The sequence below is a fragment of the Ascaphus truei genome, chromosome 3 (genome assembly GCF_040206685.1).
Source record: "Ascaphus truei isolate aAscTru1 chromosome 3, aAscTru1.hap1, whole genome shotgun sequence".
Classification (NCBI taxonomy): Eukaryota; Metazoa; Chordata; class Amphibia; order Anura; family Ascaphidae; genus Ascaphus; species Ascaphus truei.
In genome coordinates, this window is record NC_134485.1 from 421,729,598 (window position 1) to 421,747,080 (window position 17,483).

Here is a 17,483-nt window from a genome sequence, read left to right on the forward strand (position 1 = left end):
TGGCCAACACTCTTCCCCAGTGTCTGGGCAGATTAATTGTTGCAACTAGTCATACCATGTAACCATCTAGCAACTTCTAGAACTAGCACAATGCCAAACATGTGCCCAGAAAGTGCAACCTAATAATAACATTATTGGGACTAACACACGTCTGAGACTTGTGAGGACTTAACCCCGGCACTGCCAGGACTAACATGAAGGGTAAACGGACATTCTAGCAGGATGCTACATAACGATAAGGGATCCGCTCCTGGGTTTGGCTGGAACTCATTCTTACAGTGCTTTAGAGCTTCCATACAAATCGCTCCCTGAACCTGCAATCAGAATCACCTGCTCTTGGTGTTACTCTGCAACCTGCCTGTTGCAGCCTCCTATGCAGCTATGGTCCAATTGGCTGCCAGTGCTATTTAGCTGGTGCCCTTTCCCCCAGGAAGTTGCTGAACATAATACTTTTTCCAAGTAACTGTGCTTGCCACAAGGAGCTCTTTTTGGACTGACTTGGCCTTCTAGTGCCTTGTCCTCTTCTCCTAGTTCCTGACAGACTTTGCCATCGCCGCGCTGAAGCAGCTACACTGTTCCTCAGTGTTTCCTGTGGCGTGTCTACATTTCTCCTGCATCCTAAGGCCTTCCTGCTCAGTACCCCCGGTGCTACTCTCCTAGCTTCTGACAGCCTTCGCCGCGCTGAAGCAGCTACACTGCTCCTCAGTGTTTCCTGTGGCGTGTCTGCTCTCCTGCTTTTCCCGTGGCCTCCCTTCCACCCTGTTCCTGTACCCACCACGTTGCAGCACCTACGCTGAAGTTTTCCTGTTACCAAATTTTTGCCTTTGACCTCGACCTTCACTCCTGTGCCGCCTGCCTTGACCCCGGCTTGCCTATGGACTACTCTGTCTTCTCCAATCCTGACCCGGCTACGCACGACTATGGACTATGCAACCCGGACCCGGCTTCGTGGTCTACGGTCGGTGTTTTCACATCCCCACCTCAGCCCCGCGGTCTGGTCCAGATTTGTGGTGAGCATAAGCGTTATAGTAACACATCATTATCATTTTATTTACACATATTCTGCAACTTCTGATCTGTACAGAGACTCGTATTCCCGTTGTACACCATTCCTAAAAGAGGGCTCTCTAAAAATAAATTCAATTTATTAACAAGTTGTGATTGGCAAACAAAAAACACCAGTAGGGATAACAATGCAATGGTATATAACCCATAATAGAAACATATTACAAGGAGAACAGCTGGACTACTCTGCACTAGTTATTCTGAAGTGAGCATTTGCAGTATCAGTAAGTGAGCATACTTTAACTTTAACATTATACTTTACTGTCAATGAGGCCTGAAACGATCACACTAAATATTACTGTATGTGGCTGATTTTTTCTCAGAGACAAACAGATTAAATAACAAACCACATTCTGATTTCTGTAGCTGATATTTATTTTTGTTCCAAATGTGTTTACCTCTTGGTGATGTTTTTTGTAAAACTTTCAAACCCGGGAGTTTTATGGGGACAGCAGGGGTGGCAAATACCCCCAAAGAATCCTTTGCTTCCCCTATTGCTCCCCCATCTGCACTGCTGGCTCAGGTCTAAGGTGCCCCCTGTAACTCACGGCTGTGCCGGGTTTCAATCTACTTCAGTATTTCCCCCTGTCAATAATGTCTGATTCTCTGAAGGAATGGGGGAAGATTCACTGATCTCTATGCAGCAGAAACCTGGCATCTGAAAGCTGTTATAAATAGACTGTGCTGCAAATAATAACATGATGGCTGGTTGTTTCTGTTACTGTTACATCAGTAATTGATGGAGATAGGAGGAATACATCTAATTTTTACTACAGAGAGTACCACACCTTAATTAACAGAGTGTAAGAAAGGGCAGGCTGGATCAGTTCTCCCCTCTCCCCTCATTCCAGCGAAGAGAGCTGGATGCTAAAGACAGGCACTGGCCTGCATCAGGTTTGTTTATGATATTTGTTTTATTGTTTGGTAAGTGCGAAAGCCACCCAAAGATAGCTAGAGAATTGCTGTTTTGTTAATGCTCAGATATTATATTGGATTTATTTTGATGCTTTTTGTTTGCCTTTATTTTGTCTGCTGGAGTGACAAAGAAAATAAAGCCTTTAAACCAGAGCTGGATGGTCCTGTGATTGTGCTTTACCCTAAAAGTGTTACGCCGGTGCTGCCCGCAGACCAGACCCGTCCCCTGAGCTGAAGGGGGAAGTGGTAATACACGCACCCGCGGCAAAGGGAGCGTGTCCGGAGTGTGGTATAAAGTGTTGCCAGGCCAGGTGTAGTAAGGTAGACAATACTTGACGGTACCGGTTGTAGAGATAGAGTGAAGGATGCCTTGCCGAAATCAGGGAGTGGAGAGTGGAGATAGGTCGTAGTCCAAGCCATGTTCAAGGGGTTACCAGAGTGTGCATTGTCCAAGGAGTGCCGAGATCGAGAGCCAGAGGGGGTAGTCGTACGAGCTGCGTCAGAACCTGTGAAAACACTGAGAGAATCCAGAAGTACTTCCATACAGAGACTATGTCGAGCAAAGACTGAGAGCAGAGAGGAGCTAGATAAAGCAGGAAGGTCCAATTAGGAACGGAGGCAGGACAGGAAGAGCTACAGGGAGACACTGCAGACTGGTGAAGGCATAACAGGCCAGGTGAGTCTTGTTGGTAACCTGAGTATGCCCGTGCAGTGTGTAATTTATCATTTGTAATTTATAATTTATAAAGAAGGGCGACTCCCGGGTGTACTCGTTTTTGGCAGAATTGACGGCATACTCTGCCCAAGAGAGGAGTTGAGCCCAATCATCCTGGAAATCGGATATGAAACATCTCAGGTACAGTAGCGGCAGCTTTAATTTGAACAAATGCCGGTGGCATGCCGGGATCTACTCCGGCTGCCGCCAGTCAAGACCGCGCGCCGCCGCGTTTCCTACACGCACCCCCCCTCCACTTCGGGCGCATTTTAGCCCCCCTTCCCGAACCCGAACCCGGCTCCTGCTCTGCCCCTCTGCTTCCCCGCACCCCCGCTTACCTCACTTTAAACTCCAGGGAAGCCGGGGAAGCCGGGCACGCACGTGACTGTGACGTCACAGTGCGCCGCAACAAGCCGCGTCTCCACGCTTCCCGCACGCATCCTGCCGTGCGGGAAGTGTGCAAATAAAAGCTGCCGCTACTGTACTTCTCCAGGGATTGATTGATTCTCTCCGTTTGTCCATTGGACTGAGGATGATAGGAGGAAGAGAAAGAAGAAGAGATGCCCAATCTCTTCGTGAAAGCTCTCCAAAATTTGGATACGAACTGAGAACCTCTGTCAGAAAAAATGGACGAAGGGATCCCATGAATCCGGAAAATCTGCTCCGTAAAGATATCAGCAAGGGCGGGGGAGGTGGGTAATCCTTTAAGTGGAATGAAATGGGACATCTTCGAGAACCTGTCCACGACCACCAAGATAGTGTTCATTCCTCTGGACCTGGGCAACTCCACGATGAAGTCCATCGAAATGTGGGACCAGGGGCGGTCGGGAACTGGAAGGGGTAACAGAAAACCCTGAGGCTTTTGACGGAGAGTCTTGCTTTGAGCGCACGTGGGGCAGGCGCGGGTAAACTCCAGAATATCTTGAGACATCCCTTGGCCACCAGAAATTCCGACGAATGAGATCAGTAGTCTTCTTAAAACCTGGATGACCTGCAGATTTAGAGGAGTGACCCCAAGACAGGACCTCTGGAACAAATTTGGAAGGTACAAAGAGTTTGTTGTCGGGAACGACCAAGTCCTTTGGAATGCGTCTCTGGGAGTGCAAAATCTTGTCAAGATTCTTGAAAGAAGACGTGGCGAGAATCCTCTCAAATGGAAGGATAGTCTCCAAAAATTCCTCTGGCCTCTCTTCAGAAGAATGTATTCGGGAGAGTGCGTCTGCATTTACGTTCTTGGTCCCGGGGATATAGGAAAGGTGAAAATCGAACCGAGAAAAAAAAAGAGCCCAACGAGCCTGTCGCGGACCAAGGCGTCGAGCATTCTCTATGTAAAGAAGGTTCTTGTGGTCCGTGAGAATAGTAAACGGCTCTTTCGACCCCTCCAGCAGGTGTCTCCACTCTTGAAGAGCCATCTTCACGGCCAGAAGTTCCCTGTTACCCACGTCATAGTTCCTCTCGGCAGACGAGAATTTCTTGGAAAAATATGCACAGGGATGTAACTTATCTTGGGGCGTTGGTCTCTGAGAAAGAACGGCACCAGCGCCGCAATCAGAAGCGTCGACTTCCAGGACGAAGGGAAGTTCAATGTTGGGATGACGGAGAATAGGTGCAGATATAAAGGCTTCCTTGAGTGTCTCGAAAGCGGAGATGGCCTCGGATGACCAAGCAGAAGGATCAGCTCCTTTTTTGGTGAGCGCAGTAAGGGGTGCCTTTTCTGAGGTTGATTTGGAGACGTTGGACCCTTTGGTGGCACATTAAATTGAATTTTCATAAGACCGTGTGCCTGCTTCCATTCTCTACGTTGATTTGGAGAGTGACCAGGGTAGTAATGGGGAAGAGAAACATCAAAATGACGACCCTTTGCCGGTGTTCGTAGGGACAACCCCGTTGACAGCATTGAAGAGCCTAGTAATAGTACAGAGAAGGAGGATGATTTGCTGTACTTGGGAGTCGGTCCTATTAATTTTAAGAGCCCCCAATGGGAAGATCCTTCTCTAGTCGCTGCTAGAGATAATATCCAGGTTGTGAATGGGGTTGCTACGCAGCAAGAAAATGTGTTGCCCAATCCCTACTTTGAAGTGATAAATGACCTAATTTATAGAGTGGGGAAAAAGGATTCAGCCATCACTAAGCAGTTGCAGGTTCCCCAGGATTTCTGTAACACTGTACTAAACCTTGCACATAGCCACATACTGGGAGGACACCTGGGAGTTGAGAAAATGAGAGATAGAATCCTTAGGGGTTTTTACTGGCCTGGTGTGCATGTGAAACTATTGCTCCTCATGCTCTGACTGCCAGCGTGCAGCCCCTTTCAAGGCTTTCCGTAGCCCCCTAGTCCCCCTACCTATAATTGATGTACCTTTTGAAAGGATAGATATGGACTTGGTGGGTCCTCTGATAAAATCCACTAGAGGACATCAGTATATACTGGTTGTTCTGGATTACGCAACCCGCTATCCAGAGGCAATACCCCTTTGTAATACCTCTGCAAAAACCATAGCAAAGGAGCCAATGCTAATGTTTAGCAGGGTGGGTGTTCCCTAGGTAATCCTGTCAGACCAAGGACCCCCTTTTATGTCTAGAATCACAAAATAATTGTGCAAGTGTCTTCAAGTGAAACAAATTAGGACCTCAGTATATCATCCCCAGAATGATGGCTTAGTGGAAAGATTTAATAAAACCCTTAATGGTATGCTACGGAAGGTAATTGACACAGATGGGAAAAATTGGGTCTTTTTGTTACCCTACCTAATCTTCTCCATTAGAGAAGTAACCCAAGCCTCTGCAGGGTTTTCCCCTTTCGAACTAGTGTATGGGCGACATCCTCGAGGATTACTAGATATAGCTAAAGAGACCTGGGAGCACCAGACAACACCCCATTGTAGTGTTGTTGAACATATACAGTATCTCAGATGCAGGATCGAATGGCAGCTATCAAGCCTATAGTCAGGGAACATATGCAAAAAGCCCAGGAAGCGCAGACAAACAGCCGTAATGCTAGGATCAGAGTGTTTCAACCTGGTGATAGGGTGTTAGTGCTGGTCCCTACAGTGGAGAACAAGTTTCTTGGAAAGTGGCATGGCACATATGAAATCATTGAGAAAGTGGGTGTTGTTAATTACAAAATAAGGCAGCCAGGAAGAAGAAAACCTGAGCAATTGTATCATATAAACTTGTTAAAACCTTGGAAGGAAGTCCTGGTTGCTTTAAAGCCCTTAGAACTTCCCACCACTGATCCTGAGGTGAACCTAGCAGACACTGCCTATGCATCAGAAATAAGAAGTCAGGGATTTTGTCAGGAGAAATGGGGATGTTTTCTCCGTGTCCCCAGGGAAAACTAATGTAATTAACATGACATAATAACAGAACCAGGGGAAAATGTTAATCTTAAACCCTATAGGGTTCCTGAAGCCTGAAGGGAGGCTATAAACTTGGAGGTGGAAAAGATGTTAAACCTTGGGGTAATCGAAGAGTCACATAGTTAGTGGAACAGTCCTATTGTGCTGGTTCCAAAACCTGATGGCACTTTAAGATTTTGTAATGACTATTGCAAGTTAAATTTCCTTTCTAAATTTGACTCATATCCAATGCCTAGGGTTGATGAGTTAAAAGAGAGACTGGGCAAAGCACGTTACCTGACAACTCTAGATCTAACAAAAGGTTATTGGAAGGTCCCTCTTACTGAACAGGCAAAAGAGAAAACTGCATTCTCAACACCCAATGCCTGTTTCAGTATACAGTACTACCATTCGGGCTACATGGTGCCCCTGCCACATTCCAGAGAATGATGGAAAGGGTTCTAAAACCCCATACTAGATATGCGGTGGCATACCTGGATGATGTTGTTATCCACAGTGAAGATTGGGAGTCCCATCTCCCAAAGGTTCAAGCAGTACTTAATTCCAATCGTGCCGTTGGTTTAACTGCTAATCCTCCCAAGTGTACCATTGGTCTGGAGGAGGCAAAGTATTTAGGATATTCAATTGGGAGAGGATTGGTTAAACCACAGATAGAAAAGGTAGAAGGTGTAAAAAAACTGGCCCCAGCCACTTACCAAGAAACAGGTAAGAGCATTTTTAGGTCTGACAGGATACTACAGAAACTTCATCCCAAATTTTGCCACAGTTGCTGCCCCTTTAACAAACCTCACAAAAGCAAGGTCCCCAGTTGCAGTTAAGTGGTCTCCAGAGGCAGATCAGGCTTGTAAATCATTGAAAGAAGCTCTCTGTGCTCAACCTGTCTTGATAACCCCAGATTTTTCTAGAGGGTTCATAGTACAGACAGATGCTTCTGATGTGGGCTTAGGGGCTATCTTGTCCCAAGAATACCAGGGTGAGGAACACCCCATTTACTTTTTGAGCAGAAAGCTAAACCCACAAGAAAAGACTATTCAAAAGTAGCAAAAGAATGTTTGGCAATTAAATGGGCTTTAGAGGCTCTTTGGTATTACTTGTTAGGAAGAAAATTCAGATTAATTACAGACCATGCTCCACTTACTTGGATGTTCCAGAATAAAGAGAAAAACTCAAGGGTGACCAGGTGGTTCCTTAGTCTCCAGCCCTTTAATTTCACTGTGGAACACAGGGCAGCTCTGAAACAGGGAAATGCTGATGGGCTTTCTAGGGTACATTACTTGATGTCCATTGTCGCTCACCCCAGTAGGAATGAGCTGGGGGGGAGGATATGTGAGAGGAAAGTTGGTGAAGTTGTGGATGGGAGATACATAAGCCCTGCATTTGCGAATTATACCTATCCCTACTAAGGGTTAAAGGCCATGGAAGGTTTTGCAAACGAAGCCAGATGCAGATCACCTGGCCTTAATTAACAGAGTATAAGAAAGAGCAGGCTGGATCAGTTCTCCCCTCTTCCCTTATTCCAGCTAAGAGAACTGGATGCTACAAACAGGCACTGGCCGTCAACAGGTTTGGTTTATGATACTGTATCTGTTTTATTGTTTGGTAAGTGGGAAAGCCACCCAAAGATAGCTAGAGAATTGCTGTCTTGTTAATGCTCAGATAGAGCTAGGATTTGTTTTATCTTGATTTTGTCTGCTTGAGTGACAAAGAAAATAATGTTATTTGAACATTTCACGGAGCTGTTTTCGTGAACTCTGCTGTATTCCACGCGGCATTTACTCGTTATTCTTCTGTGGACGCTGCCGTAAATTGCCGCCAATCACACCAGTCACACCTGTGTTTACCGCGGTTGATTTCTTTGAATTACCTGGATTCTGATTTCTTTGGGTGAAATTAATGAATTGTAATGTGTACAGTACTGTGACAGATAAAAACACATTCTACAGTAACACAGTGGTCCATTGTGAATCGACCTTGGTCCTTGAAGACGTTATCAAATTAAGGCATTTCATAATAAAAACCTCTAAAACACAAAGCTGTGGGCTTTTTTCTACATTCTTATCCCTGCACAATTGCTGACTGGACTGGACAACATGTGCACATCGTACACGTATAAAAAACCTGACTGTAGTTATGCATTTTTAATATGTTCTGCAATTAATGCTGCAACAGATAAGATGGCGACTTTATCATAAATATATGAATATTTCATTTCGAACTATGATTTTTTTTTTACAAATTTTCACCTGATGTTTGTGGGTAGAAGCATTCGATAAGGCAAACCTTAAGTAACGATCATTGCTTTTTTCGTGTTGCCCATTCTGTCGGAGATAGAAGTGGGTGTTGGTGTGTGATCCCAGATTTTTACAGTATGTTTGATCAGGCAACTGCAAAAGGAGAAAGGTTGGGTTTTATCCATATAAGATTCATCTATCCCAATCCAGCAATGTGCCAGCGCCGGCACCAGCACCGACTTACAATAATTGTCTGACCGCCAGTGAAAACCTGGGGATCGACAATCCTTGCTACCTGTCCCTGCCAGATTACCCGCAAAATTTCCAGCCGGATTTCCAACCAGATTATACGTACCAGCATGCTTACCAACATGATTACCAGCTCCAGCAGCTGTCAACTACAGGTGTAGCAGGCCAGCTGTCACCTGTCAACTATAATGCAGACTACAGAAGTGACAGTGGCTCATCTCCACCCGTTTGGCAAAGTTTCGAATGAAGGTAAATATAATGTATATTACTATAGTATACTGTATTACATTATACTGTACAGTATTAAGTTTAAAGCTTCAGTTACAGCTGCTGTTTAAAAAAACAAAAAACAATATGTGCTTTAATACAATATGCACACAGACAAGTGATTAGCTACAGTAAGCTGCAGATCGGTCCATTCACCTGTAATTAATCGCTTTCCTCAGGGTTATTTACAGGTAATTCAATTCTTGCACAGCATTATTGAAAATGTAGTCCTACAATATGATTGACTGAGCAGTTACAACAATTGATACAATTGGTGGACTGCTACAGAGAGGGCGGGGCTCAAGAGCCAGAACCTATCTGAATGGGAATGGGGCTGTCACTTTGGAAATGCTTACTACAGTACATTAGAAACATTAAAAATTTTGAAAGCCATTTTAATTTTTTTTAAATGCTTCAAGTTTGTTCTCATAGTACAGAACGGATTTATTTAAATAAACACACATGTAGGATATTGCTTTAACTGCTGCTTTAATTCCCAATTACACTATACTCTAGTAGTGTATAGTATGTTTGCCATACAGTATCAATGCTTGTACTCATGCACACTACAGCGCAACTTGACGCATGCGCAATACCGGAAATAATAGCATAATTTTTTTCCCCAGAAAAGAAGCTTTGACATCAAGCGGCAAAGATAAGGAGAAAGTTCGATGGAACTCTAATATTGCTTTTTTAAATGTTGCTTTTTTTCACTTCACGCAATTATTTTGGAGAACACGCTATGCACTGTACAGTACTGTATATGATCGATTCAATTACATGTCATAACCTGTACTAAAATTTCCACACGCATGCGCATTGTGAATCTGATTTACAAATCCAACAAGGAAAAAATTTTAAAGTGACAATATAATTTTTATTGAGAAGGAGAGAATAATTGTGAGCTTTATACAAAACCTTATACAGTATGATCTTAATCCACACAAAAACCGGAGCACAGCCCACCAGTACAAAGTAGGACATGAAGGTTTCTTTCAGCAATTTATTGATTTAAAAGAACATAAGGCAGAAGTCCTAAAGACACTCTGGCATGTTTCACGCACAGGGCGCTTTATCAAAGAGTTGTCTGTTAGGATACACATCAACTTGTTATAAAGGATATTCCCCAATTAAATCAGGTGAAAAGTGTGATAAATTAACTCCGTCCGCCAATCCTCTGTAAAGTATAGAGATTGACAAATATGGTCACAATCAACTGGAAAACAAATCCTTGCAAACAAGAAAAAATTTAAAATTATGCTAAGAAAAACACTAAGTTAAAAACTAATTTTAATACTAAACTTATGAATAAACATAAAAACAAAATAACACACAACCCTGTGACTATAAACCAAAGTAAATGATAAATCACATGATAATCAAACTACCAAGAAATTAGTTAGTATAATACATATAGATTGCATAGATGACCCCATCTGATATAGCAATATGGATTGTATATGATATCCCATTACCCAGAGGCAGACGTATGAAAGGGAACTCTACAGGAAATATAAGATTGTGATGTTAATCTCTCATAAAATGTTTGAGTTCCCATTCAACATTTAACCCTTTGGGGTATAGGGTATCCATAGTGAATACCCAATACATCTCTCTCTTGTTGAGGGAATTTAATCTGTCACCCCCTTTAACCCATGGAGCTACATGTTCGATACCAGAGAAATTAAAATTATCGATACCCCCTTTTTGGCACTCCGTAAAGTGCCTTGATACCGAGTGTTCCAAGTCTCTCTTTTTTATCAATCTGGCATGTTCTGCCATTCTGATTTTGAGGGGCCTAATGGTCCTCTCTCTATATTATTTGTTACAACCACAGAGAATCGTGTATACCACAAAGCTTGTGTGGCAGTTGATAAATGTGGAGATTTTGTAATTGAACCTGGGGTTTACAGTTTAGAAGTTTTTTTTTTTAGGTTTGGCAAATTTGCACAGATGGCATCGCCCGCATATGTGGAACCCAAATGGGATACCAGACATGCGGTCTGGTGTAGAAGAAAAGAGGCTAGGGGATAACGAAGAGGCCAGGGTTCTAGCTTTTTTTTAAAACAAATTTAGGGCCATCTTTGGTGACTGTGTCAAGGTCTGAATCTAGTTTAAAAGTATTCCAATGTTTATGGACAATTGTTTGGATTTGATTTGCTTGGCCATTGAATTGGGTTATGAATAAAGTATTCAAAAACTCTTGATTCATTACTTTCTTATGACCAATCAATGTACTCCTATCCTGGACACTTGCTTGCTGAAAAGCTGAATCTATATCTCGTTTGTTATATCCCCTCATCTCAAACCTTGCGCTTAAGTCCCGAGAGTTATTGACAAACGATGTCTCCTCGGAACAAAGTCTCTTGTATCGAAGAAATTGCCCCTTTGGGATCCCGCGAATGAGGGTTCTGGGATGACAGGTCCTGGCGTGGGGAAAGGAGTTTCTCGAGTTAGATTTCTTAAAGATATGTACTGTTGCGGCCGAGCTTAGTCTAACACTTACCCGGTCTTGGCCGCAGCAGATCTCGGGTGCGCGCCGGAGCCTCGGAGGATCGGTCCTCCGATCGGGGCTTCCCCCTCCCCTCTCCAGGTCCGTCGGGTCCCCCGGAGCCCCCACCGCATCCCCCACATCGCGGGGACACCAGGGCTCCCTTCGGGGAGCCCTGGGCATGCACGCCGTGCGCGCACGCTCCCGATGAAGCGTGACCGTGCATCGGTGACGCGCGGCACGCCGAGGGGATTCTCCATCAAAGCCGGGAAACCTCGCGGCTTGCGGCTCTAGCCGTATTAGAATAAACTTGGTCGGTACTGTATTAGTCTGTATAGTGTTGTTAAGATCCACATGGAACGTCACGTCCAAAAAATGAATTGTGTCCAGCTTCTTATACAGTATGATGCTATGTTTTCAATACATTTTTATCACTACTTTTTTATGTTATCAATGACATTGCATTTTGCAGTATAATTACAGTAGACTTGCAAGTCCTTTAGAAAAATAATCGAAACCCACAGCTATTTTCACCACTACTATGGTTCTCTTTTAATTCATAAACATGCTGTCTGGGTTCACGGGCACTGGCAACTTTCCATGGGTTGGTAGCCTGGTTTTGCATCCCAATAGGGCCATCCTTTAAAAAAAAAAAAAGGTACACCAACCCGTCAGATTGGGGCGTGTACCATTTGCCAATCAAATGTGATTTCACAGGCCTTATATAAGGCCTGTCAATTCTCATTTGAGCCAAAGAAGCCTCTAGAGCCACATCTCAACGCTTTGTATTATAAAGAAGAAAAGAAAGAAGGAAAAAAAGGAAGAACTGAAGAACTTACCGGAGACTCGTCTTCAACCAGCAGACGATTATGGACTTCTGTGCATCAGTTCAAAGAGAGGATAATGGGTGCTCTAATAGTTCCGGAATATAGTAATTCAATAGTAATGTCCAAGAATAAACAGACAAAAAAGAAGACTCTTGCATGGAGTGGGTAGTGTGGTGAGATAAGTGAGATGTCTTATATTTATAAGTAACAATCCCTCCTGAAGGAAGCAGTCAATGATGGTATTCCACACTGCTACAGCCTCATTGGAGGTGCATAATAAATTCAATTTTGAATAAGACAAAATTACTCACATTTCTTCTGAGTTTATTTTTTTTTAAATTGCATAAACTTAGAATCCTTAGAATCCTTACCGACTCCTAGACCCTCTTAATGTCTTTATGTGGTGTGATCAGGTTGAAGAATCCAGGTAGAGAAATATGAAAAACAGCAGCGTACAGCCAAGGGAGCCACGTTGAAGTTGTAATAAAAATTCTTTATTAATAAATCATCACCCAAAGGAGGTGTTAGTACACTCCTATGCGTTTTGCACCGTCACAGTGCTTTTACAAGGAGTAAAAGACTGTCAGCAGAGAACCATTTAATATATTTGATTTTTTTTTAAATAGCGCCACAAAACGTATGATGACATCATGACGTAGTATCTCACAATCCGATTGGTTCCATGTGATGGCAGTAAATCCCTTAAAGATGTCACATTCTTTAAAAAAATGGAACATGTCACATGGTACTTCAACCAATCGGATTGGGGACAAACCGATTGGTTGTAGTACCATGTGATGGCAGACATTTTGTTTTAAGGATGTGACATAGCTCATGTGAAGATGACGTCACATCGTTAAACAAAACCCTGTCACAAGGTACAGCATCCAATCGGATTGGAGCTGTACCATCTTACACTCAAATGTGACGTCACAGGCCCTATATATGGCCTGTCCCATCTCATTTGAGCTTAAGAAGGCGACGAGACAACATCCCCCTATGGATTTAATGTATTACAAGTACAGAAGATTGAAAAAAAAAAAGAACTTTCTAGAAGCTGAGGATCATTGTGCACCGGATCGAGAGCTTCCAGATGCAGAGAGAATAGGACGGTGAAGACATCTAAAAAAAAAGAAAAACATAGTTACATAGTTGATGAGGTTGAAAAAAGACGTAGGTCCATCAAGTTCAATCTATGCTAAATTTAGACATAGAATGTAAGTAATTTTTGCTTTCAGGTATTTTGATTGTATTTTTTAATTTAATTTTTTTTGCTTGCCCATTGACTGGCAATGTGTTTATATATGCCCCTCTAGGACTATAGATAAAATACAGTGACAAGCAATGCATTTTGTAAATTTTATTGATATGTATTTTTGTTGATTGATTTGTTTAAGGTTTGTTTGTTGATTGCTTTGTTTAATTCTGGCTTATTTTTCTTGATTGCTTAGTTTAATTCTGTTTTTTTTTGGTGTTTGCTTTGTTTGCTTTGCTTTGTTTGCTTTGTTTAATTGTTGGTTTATTTTTGGTGATTTTTTAAAATTTTTATTATGGCTAGGTTGCCATTGACTGCTATAGTAGCTTATCATGCCCATATTATATGGGCATGATGTACAACTGTGCCAATCAATGGGTAGATGGTGGGGGTAGTTGCCCTAGGGAGGGTGTTTAGACTGCCCGGTTGGGTAGCGGGGGAGGGGGTTTAACCCCTTAATTACTATAGCGGTTACTAACCGCTAAGGTGATTAAGGGGTTAGAGGCCATTAGTTTCTGAATAGCTACCTAGCAAAATTTTACAAGAACAGCTCAAAAACCTCGATGAGTTAGTTATCGAACTTTATAGAATAGGCTCGAATGTGTTACATAAAATGTAAGTTCAATGACATCCCAATATAACAATTGGGATAGTGAAAACTTAAGACTACATTCAAGTATATGTACTGTATCTCTTCAACAGTTATGTATATTTTATGCTAATCCCAAACACAAAGCACTTGTTTGTAGTATACAGATTTAGTATATAAGGAAATCATTCTGCAGTGATTCCTCACTTGTGGTGATCACAGTTCTAAATTTAATGCAGCTCCTAGAAAATTCAGATATTGACTGCGTTAACAGCCAACAAAAATAATATTTTCTCAAATAGAAAACAACTGTAGAATGTCAGTTTTCTTTTAGAAGTGTGAAAAATGGAAGTATAAGGATTTAGTATGAGAATAAATATCAGACTACATAGAGCTGCACAGGAAAACGAAAAATCACATGTAACACTTACAGTAATTCTCGTTTTATTTCCACAGATTCTGCTACTTCTGTTCTGTACAGAGATTCTTATTCCCACTGTACCTGATTCCCAACAGAGGGCTCTTTGAAAAATACACAGAAATCATTAAAATTCAATTTATTAACAAGTTCTGATTGGCCCATACCATACACCTGTAGAGATACGGCTGTAATGGTATAAAACCCCATAATAGAAACATATTACAAGGAGAACAGCTGGAGCTGGACTACTCTGCACTTGTTATTCTGAAGTGAGCATTTGCAGTATCAGTAAGTGAGGATATTTTAACTTTAACTTTAACTTGATACTTTACAGTCAGTGGGGCCTCAAACTATCTACAGTTATTGCAAGTCCTATATATATTGCTTCTGTAAGTAAGACAGCTTTAAAGATGCAGTTCAGCGTAGAACATAAATGACATTGATACAGTATGTTTGTGATGCAGTGTCTTTAATAGAAGAAACAAGTCACTTATTGGCAATATTCTTTTTAATCAATTTGTTACAAAAACATGACAAAGTTACAATGATACATATTGCATCACATTGATTTATTGCCAATGTGCTTTGCAATTTTTTTAATATGCTAATTGGCGAAGTTCTCTAACACTAAATTACTAGATGTGCTTAATGCTGAGAATTTAAATATGACACACTGTCTTGTGATATATTGCTGAGAGATTACTGATGTGGCCACATACTTAGCACGTTTTGCAGACAGGGAATTGAATTTGGGGGAAAAACACCCAAAATATTGCTAATGCAATTGGGACAATATCACATATCTGTAGCTAAAAGCACCTTATTATTTACTGTGACTTCAAACCATTGATCTGCAACATACAAAAACAAGTGTATATTGTGAGACATCTTGTAAAGAAGGGGTTAAAAGACATACAATTATTCCAGAAAAATGTATACTGTATATCAGGTTTGTGTATTAAAGATCAGCATTTAAATTAATGCTGTACCCTGAACAGGAGACAGATCTTTTTCCTCACTAAAGTATTGAACCCTTGTTCCCACATTATATTTATATTTATCTATATACATATTTATCTATATATATCTATATATATCTATACATATCTCTTTCTCTCTCTCTCTCTCTCTCTCTCTCTCTCTCTCTCTCTCTCTCTCTCTCTCTCTCTCTCTCTCTCTCTCTCTCTCTCTCTCTCTCTCTCTCTCTCTCTCTCTCTCTCTCTCTCTCTCTCTCTCTCTCTCTCTCTCTCTCTCTCTCTCTCTCTCCTCTCTCTCTCTCTCTCTCTCTCTCTCTCTCTCTCTCTCTATATATATATATATATATATATATATATTTGTATTAGACCAGCGTGTGGGTTTCTCAGAGAATCCACCACAATCGGTTTAAATAACAAACCACATTCTGATTTATGTACCTAATACCTGATGTTTATATTTGATTTTTTTTTACCTTTGATTTGATTTCATGCTAATTTTGCTCCACTCGTATCGTGCGCATACATGTCTTTATATTCAGGGCTGATATATGGCCAGATTGCAATGTGCAACACACAGATCTTGCCAAATTCTTCCTGCAGTGCATCGCTCATTACGCCGTGCTAAGCCTGTCCTGCAGCGAGTGCGGTGATAAATCTTCCCTCTGACGTCGGTGCATGCTGGAAGCTGAGATTCTGCTTCCGGCGCGCACCGGCATGAGAGAGAGGCCAGACGTGGGACAGTGAGGGTGAGAAGCGGGCCCGCAGCAATAGCATGAGAGAGCCGAGTCCCTGCAACAACTAGAGGCCTGGCAGCCAGACGCACAAGTTGGGCCCAATCTCTGGCCGGATCCAACTACTACTGCTGGCCAGGCCCCCCCGCAGCCACTGGCATGAGTGAGAGAGGCACCCCCGCAGCATGGGAAAGAGGCAGGCCTGCAGCAGCTGGGGAGAGATACCATCCCCAAGGTAAGTGTAAGAATTTATTTGGGGAGAATGAAAGTTAAGTATGTATTTGAGGGGTAGTTTAATTACAGGTGCACCGACGAGTATTCTAAAACTTGCCTTGGAAAATCTGGGGCAATCACCAACAAGACCCAGGTACATGCCGGGTACATGCCGGGTATATGCCGGGTACATGCCGGTACATGCTGGGTACATGCTGGGTACATGCTGGGTACATGCCAGGGGAGCGAAGTAGGGACCATGAAAAATAAAAAAAATCTACATAGTGCAAAGCTACAACAGTGAAAAAATATATTAGAACCCAAAAAAGGCCTCACTACTAATAAGGTTAGTTTGGCACAACCTACTGTAACCCTCATACAAAACAGATAGGATAGATAGCACTCAATTAATGCATATAAAAAGATCATGAGAAGGGTGCCTACGAACACAGGGGGACCCCAATTCCCCCCAAAGACAATAGTAAATAAAAACTAAAGTTCCAGCACTCACTGACTATGGAATAAAGGATCAAAAAAAGTTAAATGCCAAACAATAAATAATTTAATATCAGCACAAGACCATATAACTAAACCTGGAGGGATGGGGCACCGGTGGGAAAACAATGGACCCTACACCAAAGGTGGTGAGGTACAAGGAACACAGGGACAGGGTAATTGGCCATCAAAGCTATTTGGACTTTCCAAAAAAAAGCTTAAAAAAATGTGATATATATATATATATCTGATAAAACTAGCTGCTATTACAACGGACGGTGCACCAGCAATGATTGGAAAAAAATCAGGATTTGTTTCTCGAATTGTTGATGTCAATTTGGAGGCATCGAGTACAGATAGTCAGCCAATGTTTCTGCAACTTCGCATTAACTTGTCTTGCATTTTCAATTTGAAGAATTGTCATCATTTGCGTCTCAAGCAGTTGTAACTGAGTAGTCAAAGTGTACATGTTTTGAATGAACTTGTTCAAACAGTGCGTGTTGTTTTAAATGTTCGATTAAGTAGCCTTATTTCTCAATTTTTACATGGTGTGGCTATTTTCACTTCTCATTCGCCACACCTGTGGCTACATTGAAAAATAGGTTGCCCACCTAGAGTCTATAGGGACCGCAAGGTACTTCCCTGGAACTTTATCTCACCAGCCATCAGAGCAGCACCCAGCA